This window comes from Photinus pyralis, unplaced genomic scaffold (genome assembly GCF_008802855.1).
Source record: "Photinus pyralis isolate 1611_PpyrPB1 unplaced genomic scaffold, Ppyr1.3 Ppyr1.4_LG4, whole genome shotgun sequence".
NCBI lineage: Eukaryota > Metazoa > Arthropoda > Insecta > Coleoptera > Lampyridae > Photinus > Photinus pyralis.
Genome location: NW_022170511.1, coordinates 38,721,556 through 38,737,228, shown reverse-complemented (window position 1 = coordinate 38,737,228; position 15,673 = coordinate 38,721,556).

Sequence of the window (15,673 nt, the reverse complement as noted above, 5' to 3'; positions counted from 1 at the left end):
CGTAATAGGGATGCGACGAGAAATTCGCCTATATTAATGAGAACATTTTCTTAAAGTGGTTCACCAATCATTTTTTTCCTCGTAAAGAACAAGGCAAGTGTTGCTTGAGCTGGCCCTAGCAAATGACGTTCAAATACTCTGCCTTCCAAGCCATACGACACAGTACCTACAACCCCTGGATAGATCATTTTTCAAACCGTTAAAAGCGTATTATAGGGCTGCAGCTTGTGAATGGGGAAATGCAAATCCCGGGAAAAAATTAGAACACGTCGTCACTTTGGAAGACTACTTGCACAAGCATGGTCTAAAGCTGCAACAATTGAAACAGGAGTTTCAGGATTTAGAGTATGCGGTGTTTACCCGTTCAAACCGTCTGCTATCCCAGAACATGCCTTTTTTTCCACAGAAGATCTTGGTTTAGGGAAATCTAGTCACCAAGGGCCACATTCTGAAATGGAAAATCAACAAATTGAGAACCAAGAACCTGGTGAAAATCGGCCGTCCACTTCAAACACCGCTGCATGTGGTACAAATGTTATAATAACGATGGAAAATAAAATTCCCACGAAGATAATATTAGAAGTATCTCCAATTCCAAACCCATCCTCAAATTCAAATACCTAAGCAATCCTTGCTGAGCTGCTTACCACACCCATCAGGATCGCTGAAAAGAGAAATAAACGGCTTGCGGCAAAGGAAAGAAAAGTAAAACAGAACCGCACAAAACCAGTGAACGTTAGCAAGGAAAGAAAAAGGAAAGAAAAAACACACAAAAGAGGAATAAGACACAAAGGTGTAGCAAAAAGTTCAGGATATCTCTTCATCTGAAAAAGATGAAGAAATTAATTTGAGATCAAGTGATAGTTATGAGTCAGATGACGAAAACGTTTGTGCTGAGTGCTAAGAGAATTATCCACTTCCAAATCTGATTGGATTAGCTGATGCATCAAATGTAGCAAGTGACTCCAGGAGTCTTGCACATTTAACGGCAACATGTGCAACTTTTGTGGACACGTACAAATGAGAGAGAAAAATGTTAAAATATAAAAAGTATTGGCTATTAACAAGTACTAATAAGTAATGTTGGTTAAAATAAATGTTTACTTTCACCAAAGAGCTTTCACCGACTCGCATTCTATGTGATAATTCTCATAAGCCATCTCTACCAGTACCACCTACTGAAAGTCATGTCACCCACTCGAGTGAGAGAGATGGCTGAAAATCATCTTTCGATTCTTTAAATAATAGCATTGAGTAATTAAATTCACTCAACGATAATAGCTCGCTTGTTTGGATGATTTAGCGCACCAAATGCGTAAATTAGTTACTTAAAAATGCCACCTAGATAAGCGAACAAACAGAATTGATATTAATCAATTTGTACGAGTGTAAGAGTAATTTTCCAAAAATTTCCATCTCTACCGACTTTACCTTATTCTAATGCACAAACCGCATAGTAGGAAAGTTCATACTCTTTACAACAAGTAATGAGACCACATCCAATTGGAAAAGCCCAAGAAACACATTGACGTGAAAATTGAAAACTCATTTTATATAAGAGCGGAATTACGTACAGTTCAGATTCGAGTAATTTATTAAAAATAAAATTACTTCTCTGCAAGTATAGCATTTTATTTACAAAAGCATTGAGCCTGCGAGAGGGTCCTTAAAGTGGAAGAAACAAATCCTCGCTTTTCAAAGGGATTCCTCGCCTTTTGTGTATTTTTAAAAAGACTAAAACGTTTTAGAACAGATGTGTGCACTTTAGCTCGAACAGGAAGCGTGCACAATAAAAAGATCAAACGTTTCCAAAATTCGCACAGTTTTTATTGTGTGGATTGTATTAAAAGCTATTCTCGATTTTGATGTAAAAGCATTACGGTTTTTGCTTAAAGCTCGCGGAACCATCCGAAATCATATATCATTTGCGAACAAAAGTGTATTATGTGAATATGTAAGTGCCTAAATAATGTATGATATGAAAAGTATTCAGATGAGGTAATTTTGAAATTAGAATAAAAATGAGTTTTCGTGTAAGCTTTTCCTGCTCAAGGGACCACATTTAGTTTTTAGTTATGCATTCTAATTTGAGAAGACATGTTCTTATTAGTCAGTGGCGCAACCAAGGGGGGTGCTTTGGGGGTAAAGCACCCCCCAAAATTCTAAAGAGAATAAGTGCTTACACATAGACCAGAAGTAGACAAATGAAATGAATTCGATCTTGTCTTAGCGTCAGGGTTGCCAACGACAAGCTAAATTCGATTGTTATTAATGCATTGTATTAAGCCAAAATAAAAGGTTGAGATTTGTACTACTTCTTTCAGCATCCTCTTCCTGACGCGTTTGTTTACAGGTACAACCGAGACAACGGGAACAGTACGGATACGACACGCGGACGCTCCGGTCACTATAACCGTTATAGTCCGAGAGCTGGTAGACATTTTTGGGTAGGTATTTGAGGCACGTTGAAAAGTTGTCCAACACTTCACCAATAATCACCAAACACAGAAATGCAGACCTGGCTGAGGGATGGCGGGGCTAACATTTTGCCAGGAGCCTTAAAAGTTTGAAAAAAATAATGTCATTGATTTGTTAATCAATTTCAGACATATGCAGACATACGCTAAAACGCTGCAACAAATATCAAGTATGCGAAATCGAAAAAAAAATTTGTCTGAATGACGCAGGGTCAAGGGACTCCTGATTTGAAGTGTATACTGGCCATTGAGTTCGAAAACTAATGGAGGGAATATAATGGTAGAGGGGCTACAAGGCTGTTTTATTCTTTTATTATGTTCAGTATTAAAAAGAAAAACAATTCAATGAAATAGGGAGGTTCGACTTTTTTGGTATTTGTTTTATTTTAACTAAAATTGAAATTTTGTTATTAAAAAATGATCAAAAAAAATTTGAGCGCAAAATATTGATATTTACGTTCTCTGAAAGCATTTCAAAATCAGGGGTCGGCCCGAAGGACGAAAACGTACCTGTGCGCGAGACTAGACACTAATAATGTGTAGATTATCCACTAGGTACTTCTTACGCATTCAGATACTCCACTGGGCATACATTCTTTATTCAAACTTTGAAGGCGCCTGGCAAGGTGTTAGCCCCGCTTTTCCTCAGCCAGGTCTGCATTTCTGTGTTTAGGTATTATTGGAGAAGTGGTGGACAAGTTTTCAGCGTGCTTCAAATACTTACCCAAAAATGTCTACCAGCTCTCCTACTATTACGAACGGGTATGATACGGTGCTGATACGGTCTAGTGGGCATAGTAGTCCGTATCGTATATTTTCCGTGCCTGATACGTTCATAGTACGGTCATGATACGGTACGGTGTAGTGGGCAGATACCTTTAATGGTTACCTAGATGCAGAAATTAATGAAACTCTCCTGATTGCCCAGTATGACCAACACAAAAATACAAATTGCAAGGTCACGCGCGGAACTTCAGGGCTAACATTAAAAAAGTGAGACGCTCACCCCACCATTCCTCACTGAAAATGATTTCATAGGATCACAAAAACTAAATTGACAAACAAAATTTACTTGCATTTATTTTTGCAAACAGTTTTTAAATCACACACTCTGCTTGTCTAAATTACACAAGACTCTACATTTAGGTAAACACACGTGGCAGAAATTAAAAACAATTGCAATTATCTACCTTTCTCCACCATCTACCCACAAGAATTCAATGTTATACAATGCCGACCCTGGACCGGTGCAAGTTCGCTCACCACCTTAGGACCAAAGGTCCACAACTCCATTTTTTGCGGAGCCACATAGATCAAGATGAAACTCAAAGATCGTACGGCACTTGGCTGTGACTTTGGAAAGTAGGTCAAAGTGAAACACAGAGGTTTGTTCGGTCAATTATCCCTAATCCTTTTCCCTTCTAGGGCGCCACGTGGTGATTTTGGAAAATTACTCAAAGCCTTTTTCGATCAGGCGGTGATCCCTCTCTCCGAAAATGTCAAATTGAAATTAAGACCTCGCTCGATTGTTCGCCCCATGAAGTGGGTCCGATATTTGCCGTTCACATAATGACCTTGGAAAGTTATGTACTTTGCACTTTCAACTTTACTCTTTTGCAGTGCTCGATTTGAGGCGAAAGGCAGTAGGAACGGCGTTCCGGGACCTCTCTTTTTAAAAGTAAAAATAAATCGGCACTAAGAGAGTTACGGAAATCATAACTAGAATTTTTTGTTAGTGATTAAATTACGAATTTTATTACGGATATAAATGATTAAACCGAAAATATACGAGGATTGTTCAATAGAAACACGTTTGACCTATGCAGCCATGACCTGGTCGTCATGGCAACCGAATTAATTTGTTTAAATTGTTTGCTTACATACTAGTAAAGCGTCTGACAAAACTATTTGCAGTTTGCTCTTTTCTAAGCGTTGGGACTGCGTTTAAAAATTGCATCCATGGTAGAAAACCCATCCAAAGACAACTTGCGTACGGTAATTTAATTTTTGGCCGCTGAAGGGCGTCAACGAACGAAAATGTATATGAGAATGAAGGCTGTATATGCGATATACAGACACTCTGAAACGCTTACGGGTCAGCATCAAGAATAAACGTCCCGGGAAGCTCACAAATGGTGTCATTCCTTTGCATGATAATGCCCGACCACATGAGCCCAGCCGATTCAAGAACTGCTTAGCCGCATGAAGTGGGAAGTCTTACAACATCCGCCTTACAGTCCCGACCTGTCACCTTGCGATTACCATGTTTTTGGCCCATTAATAAAGCAATTACTAAAAGGACGGCGATTCAAATCGGACGTTGAGGTAGAGTTTGCGGTTAGAGCATGGTTTCCTAAGCAGCCTCATGAATTTTACCAGCACGGAATTTACAGATTAGTACAACAGTGGGACTTATGCCTTAATGTTAATGGAGACTTCTTTTGAAATCGTTGAATAAAAAATGTTGTACAGCCTCTAAACGTATTTCTATTGAACAATCCTCGTATTATTATCACAGATTACCTCGGAATTAATAATAAAACATTTAAGACCGCCGGAACGCATCAAAAACAGACCATCGCCATTCCAACAATCCTGCTTTTATTTAACAAAATTACAGTTTCATATTAGCTGATATTGATCTAGAAGGTTCAGTGTTGAACCTAATATACTTTGTTTGTTGATATATTGCACCATTTTGTCGTAATTGTTGGAATTGCGAGATACAAAATACAATGAAGCGCAGACACACACCCATGTCCATTAATTGTAAAATTTTATCAGTCCGTACTGTTTCGTAGTTCAGCCATTATATGAAAGATGGCATTATTATCGCGTTATATTTTTACTATTCGTATTTTGTAATTGCCGCGTCGAATGAAAAATAATTTCATTCATATTGGTCTTCAGTAAACAATAAGCGTTTTGTAGTAGGTAGTAGGTAAATGTTTTAGAAACAAATGCATGCGTTGGAAAATCTAAAATTTTCGCAAGTAGGAATTAAAAACTACATGAGCTATTTTCATATTTTGACCAAGGGCTCGTGCTTGAAACAAAATATGGAAATAACCAAATGCAGTCTTTTACTTAACACTTGCTTGCATCAAAAATTATCAGGTTTTAAAGAACGAGTCTAATTCGGCACAATATTTCTAGAATTTTTGATTTATTTCAAATTAGCATAAACCTCATTAGCACAGAAAGCACTCGTTGAAATTATTTTGCCTTGTTACTATAGACACGGGGCCTATAAGAAATTATTGCCGGGATCTTTTACATAGGAAATTATCACTGTAATTGAGCGATAATTGCCCGCTTCATATGGGATTTATTACGCATGAGGCGCTCTTCTCTCTTCAGTTTTTTAGCGAATTTTTTAAGAATTAAAAAAGATGTGCCATGTATGCGTTTTGTCCGTCCGTCCTGGAATTTTTTGCAGTATAGGTAGCTTATACCTTGAAGGTGTGCCAGATGCACATCAAATTTCGCTGTATAAAAGAGGGGGCCCCGCACGAATTATTTCCTGAGATGCTGTTTTTGAAAGTAAAACGGCAATAGCTTTTACATACGACAACAAATTGGTCTCAGATTTTGCATACGAATGCCTTTAATGGCGCCAAGTTAAACTTTAGAAAATGGGGGGGGGGGGGGGTAAACACATGTTCTACCTTTCGTGGTATTATAATGAAAGGTCTCATCGAAATAAATTGATTTGTACAAACTATATAACTTTCCCGTGCGACTCTTTTTCGAGATCAATGAGCGAAGCGGCCTGAGGGGGGGGGTTAAAAATTAATTTCATCTCTCATTGAATTCTAATTAAAGGCCTCAACGAAAGGAACAAACTACTGCCCTTCTTTCTGTCCTCTTATCAAACTACGGAGTGGAGGGGGAAGGGGGAGGAGTGGAACTAGTTTTCCTTCTCGGTACTCTAATGAAAGGTCTCAACGAAAGGAATTAATTTATACTAACGATAGTCATCCTCCTCGATCCCTTGTCGTGATCGGTTATAATTCCTTATATCTTAAGAGTGAACTGTCAAAGGAAAGTACCTACAAAGGGCCATTGGGACGTTTGGAAGAAATATAACCATTAGGCATTTAATTTAAATAAAATTTGATACATATCCACTTGGAATAAAACTAAATTTAACGCCAGTTTCAAAATTTGGTTTTGCGCATGCGCAGTGCTTTCTTATTCATGGAGGCATTTAAATGAAATTTGATACATAGCCACTTGGGATAAAAGAAAATTTAACACCAGTTTCAAAATTTTTTCTTATTTATGGAGGGAGTTAAATGAAATTTGATACATAGCCACTTGGAATAAAGCAAATGTAGCGCCATTTTTCAAATTTGGTTTTGTGTAGGATGTACAGTGCCAACTTTCTTATTTATGGAAGAAATTTCGTAGGGGTGTTTTAAAAAAATGCGCTTTACCAGGGGTTGTGCACAATTTGTACTTGTTAAACCTTAAAAATTTCATGTTTTCTTTCGGCCTAGCAAACTTTCGCGGTTCACAGGATCTCGATTAGGGAATCGTTTGCAATACAGATGCACGGTTTTTATTGCACGCGAGGTACACTTGCAACATATCAGTTAATTGACTGAAATCCATTAAAAAAAATTAAGCCAGCAACCACAGTAAAGTTTCTCACGATTTCTGTTACATTCGATGCCCCCGATAATAATAATTTAAAACCTAGTTTAAAACATTTTTGTTGCATTGAATTCGGACAAAAACTGTAGGCGCTACAGGTTGAAGCGTTTTTTAAACTACCCCCTGTATTGTATCCAGACGTGAGACGATCCATTTTGCCTTTGTGGATGCTCTCCTCCCAGATATCCCAATCGGCCTTTGTTGAGTGCCCTCGTCCGACACTACGCTCTTAGGATATAAGAAATTATCACCGATCACGATAAAGGGTCGAGGAGAACCGGTTAACCCCCCCCCGGCTCCCAACTCTGATAAAATGTGGGTGAAAAGGGTGGTAATTGACAGGGAACAGTTCCTTTCGTTGAGACCTTTAATCAGATTACCTTGAAAGGTAAAAACATTTCCGCCCCCCCTCCCCCCAACTCCGTCTTCCCACGTCACTCTTATCTCTAAAAGCAGTCGCGGAGGAAAGTGGTAGAAACCAATCTCTTTCGTTGAAACCTTTCATTAGACTACCATGAACGGTAAAAAGTGTGATTACCCCACTTCCTATTTTCAAAAATTTTGTTTGCCAGGCGTATACAAAATCTGACACAAAAAGACGCAAATGAATATTATACACGTTTTGCTTCCAAACCGCATCTCGGAAAACAATTCATGGGGGGAGGGGGCTTAAAACAACAAAATTTGAAGACTCTCTGCAAAAACCCAGCACAATTACCTAAAAAGTTCAATACCGCGGAATTTTCTAATTTAATTATTCTAATTTTGTCATAGTCAGTATGCAGTTAATTTTGACCTATAAAAGGTGGCGTAAAAGTATTTATTGTTTTAAATGGTCCATTTGGCTCCAAATAACATGTATTTGGAGAGTGCACACCATTTTTTTCCCGGCACAACTTTTGGCAGCCAAAAAACCTCAAAATGTTTGGAGTTCTTTCAGTTTTTCGCTTAAACCTCGAAAACGGTCCATAGTTAATGAATAACACGTATTTAGTGAATTAAAGAAAACAAAATTCTGCGCTGATCAAAAGATGAACAAACAAAATCGGTCCGATAGAAAAATTTTTACAAGTGATCAAAGAACACCGATTTTTTCCAACTTTTCTAAAAAAAACTGACAACCTTTTTTTAATGCGTCGTAATGCGGCTCCTTGCTTGTTTGTTTGTTTGTTCATCTTTTCACTTTTGATCGACGCAGAATTGTGTTTTCTTTAATATACTTACTAAAGAAGTTTTCTTCATACATTTTGAGGTTTTTTGGCTGTCAAAAATTGTGCCAAGAGAAAATGGGTGTGTACTCTTCAAATACATGTTATTTGGACCCAAATGGACAATTTAAAACGATAAAATCGTTTACACCACCTTTTGCAGGAATCGCCCCTTCTGACTGCTCGGGCCGTAGCCAGTTCAGTTACTAAGAGCGGGCAGGAAAAATATTAATAATTTTCTGTGTTCTGGTGAAGGAATTCGTTTTTAACGCAATCCACGAAAGTGGCGCGCTGATGACTTCACATTTCTGTCCGTCTGCTTGTCGTTCCGTACTATAGCTCAGTCGCTAGACCTCGTATCGACTATCAAACATTAACTTTGGCATTCATCACGTGTTATAGCACAAAATTGTTATTTATGCACCAATTTTGTTGGGAAAACGATCAAACTCGATTGCTCGATGACCAAGAAATGATACATGCCTATTTTTGGCGACCAAAATATTTTTATTGTTATTTATGCATCGATTCTCTTGAGAAATTCAATTGCGCAATGCCCAAGAAGTGATCCATGTGTATTTTTGTTCACAAAAAATGTCAAAATCGTTATTTATGTACCGATTTTCTTGGGAAGACTTCTAGTTTTCGCTATAAGAAAGCTTATGGTTCCAGAAGGACAACTATCAAGAATTAATTTTAGTAGCAATCACTTTATTACCCAATATCGATCTAAATCCTTATTTAATCACCAATTTTTTTGGGAAAAAGACCAAACTCGATGCCCAAGAAATGTGTGTATCGTATCGACTTAAAAAGTTGGAGATAATTTGTAGATCTCTCCTCGGATCTCTCTTATGCCTGTACTACGTATTGCAGGTGGTAGGTAACAAAGATGATAAAATGATAATAATACAGGGTGAGTTTTTTGGGGATCTCGTACGAGATGCAAAGTCGCTTAAATGGGCAAAGTTACGCACGCATACTAGACTAGGTTGTCGTATGTAAAAGTTATGCACGTTTTACTTTCAAACCAGCATCTCGGGAAATAATTCGTGGGCGGCCCCCCTTTTAGACAGCGAAATTTGATGGCCGTCTGGCACACCTTCAAGTTATAGGCATACTGCAAAAAATTCCAGGACTCTAGGTCCATTCCCCCAGTAGTTCAAAACGGCAGAAGTGGGTCCGGACGGACGGACGGACGGACAAAACCCAAACCATAGCAAATTTTTTTTAATTTTTAAAAAATGCGCTAAAAATGGTTTTTGTGCACTGTTTTTACCACCCGTACATTAGTAAGGGAGTTATTGCATCGGGGTAAAAAATGACTCCCCACTTTTTTGACGGAAATGCACGTTTTGAAGCACCGGGAATCTGAATCAAACAAAATATCGATGATGTCTGTCTGTCGGTCCGTCTGTACTCTCATTTCCGAGTTATAAATAGGGTTTCTGGACTATAGCCCAAGGTGCCACTTTCAAGGGAGCGGCAAGATGTGCTAAATTATATTTTTTGCATTATTTGCAATTCCCTGCCTCTGTGGTTCTTGGTGAATTTTTTTTCAAAATCAATACAGATAAATAACCGTCTGAAACTTGGTCACTAAGTAACAATTTTACTAATACAAACATTAGTTACGGGGGCCGTCGAGCTAAATATAGCCCAGGGCGCTAAAAACATAGCCCGGGGTCTGACTGTTGTACAGATTATTGAGAATGAAGTAAACATGCGATGCGTTCTTTACCTTTAATTTTACCACTGAATAAAGAATCTGAACTTTATTCAATAACCGGCATAATAAATTAATAATTTAGCACCTAAGTAGCGTTTTTTCATGTGAGGAACAGTTTTGGTTTAACCAAATTTTAACATCGTTGATTAGTTCGATTAGTTGATTGATTAGCAAAGGCGACCGGGAAGCAAATATATTTTGCTTGGTCTAACAAAAAAGTGTAGTACAATTTTTTAAATAATGCAATCAACCAAATGCGCTTTATAACATGACAATCGTTATCATTATATAAAAAATAATCGCGTACAAGAACCTGCAGAACAAGCGTGTCGCTAAAAAATCATTCCGAAATATAGATCCATAATGGTATTTGTCCCTTTGATAGTTTATAAATTCGAGAATAAATAAATTACCACTGCATGAGTGTTCACATAATATGATCATTCGTGCAGACGGCGAGTTGAATTTCATTTTTACAATCGTTATAAATAGGTATAATTTGCTATCAGCATTGAGTGCAGCTATCAGCTTTCAAGATAAATTTATTCAATGTTATCTTTTATGTAGCGCCAAAAGCGGCATCTAGTTTTGTATAACCATGGTATAACCCAAATATTTAACATTTTACTTCGCAACTGCCATCTGTATATGTATAGTACAATCTTAATGTTTAGGGTAATTTTCCACGCTTAGCAAGAAACACGAGGGATCGGGACCGCGGTCTTAAATGTAGCTCAAAGTTATATCGAAGTGTCTACCGTTTTTAAGCTGCATCAGAAGCCTCTAACCTTTCCACATACTTCCTCCTGCCCATTTGACCGTGTCATATTACGCATGGACTTGAGGGTTGTTTTATGAATTAATGTTTATTAGGAAAATCGTCGTCTTCAAGGAGTCTGATTGGCTATCGTAATTTTTGGAAAAAAGGAGGATTCGCTTTAAATACCACGGATTGCAAGGAAAGGACGCTTTTTGCCACATTCGACGCTCGTAATTGCGTCAGTTTGAAGGATTTTTGCCAAGTTGGAAGCCAAGTTTTATGATCTGTTTAAATTTAGCTTTTTCCCAAGTTGGAGGCCAAGTTACCCCCCACTGTCTGTCAGGAGTTCAGAGTCGAATCATTCCGTTGTGCTGGGGAGAAAATTTGTAATGGGAAAAAGTCGAATTAAAGAACTAGCTAGGTTTGTAGTGTTTAGTGAATGGTTCGTTTTGGCCCAGGGATCAGTGCACACAGCAATATACAATGCCAAACCTGAACCAGTTCAAGGTCGCTCGATATCTTGCGGTGACCTTGGAAAGTAGATCAAGGTAAAGTTGAAAAGTTGCGTGCCAGGTGGAAATTACCTCGGAAAGTAGGTCAAGGTCAATTTCAAGGGCGCTCGATTCTAATATAATCTTAGGTTAACGACCCCATTTTGAGGGGCCACATTTTACTGACAGGTCATTAAAAGTGAATGGCATCATTTTTGTAATGTCATCTATTTTATTTTCAAGGTCATCAACGTTCAATGACCTCAATTTTTTTGTGCGGCTCGGGTTCGCATTAACGTTCAAGTTTGGGTTCGCATTCACGTTTGGATTTGCGTTGACGTTCGTAGTCGCGTTCGGGTTGGCGTTAACGTTCGGGTGTAGTGCAAATTATCAGCAAATACGTATACAGTCGTTTGTGAAACCTTGCCGAAACGCGAGCCACTATCAACACGGCCATGGAATGCTTCCCATAAGAAATACATTGTAAACTTCGAGGCAAAAATGCAAGATTGATTTCCAAATGAAATAATAAGTACCTATCGCTGATTTTGTAATTTTTTCCTGTCTCGAATGACATAAAAATACGTTTTACGAGAGCCCCATACTAAACATCGGAAAAAATTCACCCTGTATAATGTATTTTTTTTTCACATCGAATCGAATAAATGAGAATAAAGTGCAAATACTTAATTAAACCTTTGAATATTATATTCAAAGATGAAACCTATTTGACAGAGGCAAATTTATTCATTTGTTACTACACCACTGATTTATTTCATTTATTATTTGAATAAATTAGCAGGTAAGTCATTTTTTTATTTTAACTGAAATGGATGACAATGATAATCGTCGAAATCGATCGCCAATAGAAAACATACTTACGACATTGTTGTTTTTTATCTACCATCATCCATCGAGTCCCAACAATAAAAATGGAGCAATTTATCTCTAAAATGAAATGGAGAGATTTTGTTGTTAAAAATCGATAAAAAAAATGCAAAATTTTGATATTTACGGCCGCTGTAAGCACTTTAAAATCAAAAGTCGGCGCGATGAAAGAAAACGTACCTGTGCGCGAGACTAGCCCGCGTAACGTCAGTAGCCAGAAACATTTGCCGTCGCACCGTGCTGGCAGAGTAGGTATACGAATTCACGTGAACTGGGACCGATTTATTTATTGTTTGCACAATGCTGCAAGTATATCATAAACACTAATTGGCCTAATTTACCCCATGCTAATGTGCAAATGGAGTTTTTGCAGATGCATATGTCTGTTTTAACGCCGCTAGTCTGAGGCGGTTGGGTCTTCATTCAAAATGGATACAATTTTTCGATAAACTTTGTTTACAAAATTAGGGAAATTGACTATTGCATTTGTGGGATGCATTTTATGACACATTAAACAGGGAAAATATTTCGTTAGCGAGTTGTCGCAGTGGCGAGTCGTTCGTTGGCGAGTCGTCGCATTGGCGAGTTGTCGCGGTGGCGAGTTGTCCCGTTGGCGAGTTGTCGCGTTGGCGAGTGGTCCGGTGGTGAGTCGCCCTTGGCGAGTTGACCGTGTCCCGTGCCAACGCCATGGCGGTAAATGTGTCTGGCCACTGACGTCACGCAGTCTAGTCTCGCGCACAGGTACGTTTTCGTCCTTCGGGCCGACCCCTGATTTTGAAAGGATTTGAGAGAACGTAAATATCAATATTTGGCGCTCAAATTTTTTTTGATCATTTTTTAACAACAATTTTAGTTAAAATAAAACAAATACCAAAAATGTCGAACCTCCCTATTTAATTGAATTGTTTTTCTTTTTAATACTGAACATAGGGATACAATTACGTTGAATGGTCACCTTTAAGAAAAGTCACCGTTACCCTCGCCCTTACCTTCAAAGTACATAATTATCTTGGCGATTTTTGAACAACGCCTGGAATGATTTTCCGATTTTAATTTTAGTATCTTCTCAGTTCCATAAATTGTAAATGCAGTTTCTCTTCCCTTAAGTTTTAATAGGAACTGCACCCCAAATTTATCACATTGACCAGTCATTATGAATAATTGCCGTATTAATTAATTTGACCGTAACATACGATAAATATATCTACCATTTAGGGGAATGGTTATCAATAAAATGACGTATGATTAATTTTTGACGTGCCGAATATAATTATGTGAATGGCAGATCAGTCCAAAATAGGGTTCGATTATTTTTTAAATGAGAAATCAAATTCATTTCCCCGCCCACTTACACAAATAACGACGCACCGAGGTCAATAATTACACCCACGTTTTTAATATATACATCAGCCAACAACATTCACAGCAAAATTAGATAAATCTTTGAAGTGTAATATGCATCATTCAACACGAAAACAAGGTGCCTTGAATAAATGGGAAGTAAAAGCTCATAAATAGCGAGCTATTTTTAGAGCTTTTCTCACTAATACCGCTACAAGCACAAGCGTGCCTCGTACAGGTATAGTTCGTGCAAATTAGCCGAATTACGCGTATCCGCATTTTTTTTGTCGTTAGGCGAGCCCAAACTAATACGTAGCAAAATTAATGAACGTAGGAATTTGCTCGTTCTGTGGTTTCCTGCGCTTACAACTTCAAGCGCGATAATTTCCCAACAAAATTCAAATCAAGGGTGTATCCCCACGATAATCAATTTCGTCTAAAGCTAGCGTTTTTCATTACATTTTGTTTAATCACGCCTGTAATTTTTAATACCGTACTTTTGTAATCCTTTTTCACACAACATCCAAAGTTTAAAGAATTAAACAATGTTAGAAGATATTTATCTTGATTAGGTATGAGATGGTTTTGGAACATTTTAAATTGGAAGAGAACTTAAATTGATACTTTAAAACCGAAGCTTAATTTGATTAATAAAACCCTAATCGAGAGCTTAAATTAATTTGCTTTTCAACGGTATTGCTAGAGCTTCTTGATTGGCCTCACTTAATTATTCACTGAGAGTATGACGTACGTGCACGAGAGCAAAAATTAATTGGCATTTTTCCTCATACTGTTTGTATTGGTTCAATTACAGTGAAACTTTTAATGTTTTGGCGAATTTTTGTCGAAAATTTTATCGTTTATGTTTTTTGTTATGCAAATTTGTTTTACTAAAAAAAATAGTCTTGTAGTAATTGCGAATTAAGTTCGAACGATTTATAGTCCAGGCAATACAGAACATATGAGGACAGCTTGCAAAATTAATGGTAGTTCTGGAAATAGGATTAAGTACTTTATGTTTTTGGGGTTGCTGAATCAAAATTTTTAACTTCCCACCAAAAATTCCCTCCGCAACCCCCCCAAATTTTGAAAAATAAGAAAAGAATATGTTTTTTTAAGAAATCGCTTTTTGTGGTGTCACAAATAAAATACCTACAAATCTGAAATGTAGATATAGTATGCAACCATAAACGCCCTAAAAGATTTTTACGTACTACGCACGTGCGTTGAAGTATGCTCATTGGCGACACAGGCGCACTTCGCTTTATCTTTCGTTTTAACCCCCTTCCTCCTTTAATCTCTCTTATTTTTTAACATCTGGAAGTCAACCCTCAACCTCCAAATTTTTTCTACCTATTTTCAGACAAGTTCAGAATTAAGAAAACATCTACATTTATTTAAAAAATAGACTTTTATTACTAAATTAAATTAAATTATTTAAAAAAAAGTTTAAGTTATCTACTTTTTTCCGTTTAACTGCAGCCGAGGGGCCACAGCTAGGTTCATGCGCGAAAAAGGTTTAATTTGTTTCAAAGTTCCGTTTTTAAAGTAGATTGAATGATCCACTGTTGAAGGAAGACAAAAAAGGAAGTTTAGAAGCGACTAATCTGACAATTCTTCCGTGTTTTCGGACTGGACCATCAAATTTACGCGATTTCCCCAAAATAATCTAATCAGCTTGATGGACCACCTTTTCAAAAAACAGTTCCTCTGCTTGTCGATCCTCTTCATCCAAATCTTCGACGATATCTTTAGGGCTATTGTCGCATGAATTGTTGCTCTCGAGGCACATTATTGAACATTTCAACCCACTTTTCTTGCACATACACTACACGCGCCACGACAGCCTTTTTTTTTACACCCAGGAGATTAGCTTTAGAATTTTCGTGGAGCGGAAGGTTTAAAGGTAGTGACAGGAGATAGTCCGTAGCTAGTACTTTTCCACCTCCATTTTTGTGGTTCCATGACATTTTCTAGCCAAAGTTGGACTTGATGGTACGTCCTGAACAGGGCCGGACAGGGTGGGTAAGGGCCCCCGGCGCTCCACGTCCAAAAGGCCCCCAAACTTATGGACCCCCCCCCCCTCCCCCAGAAGACGAGGGATTTGCAGATTTTTTTAA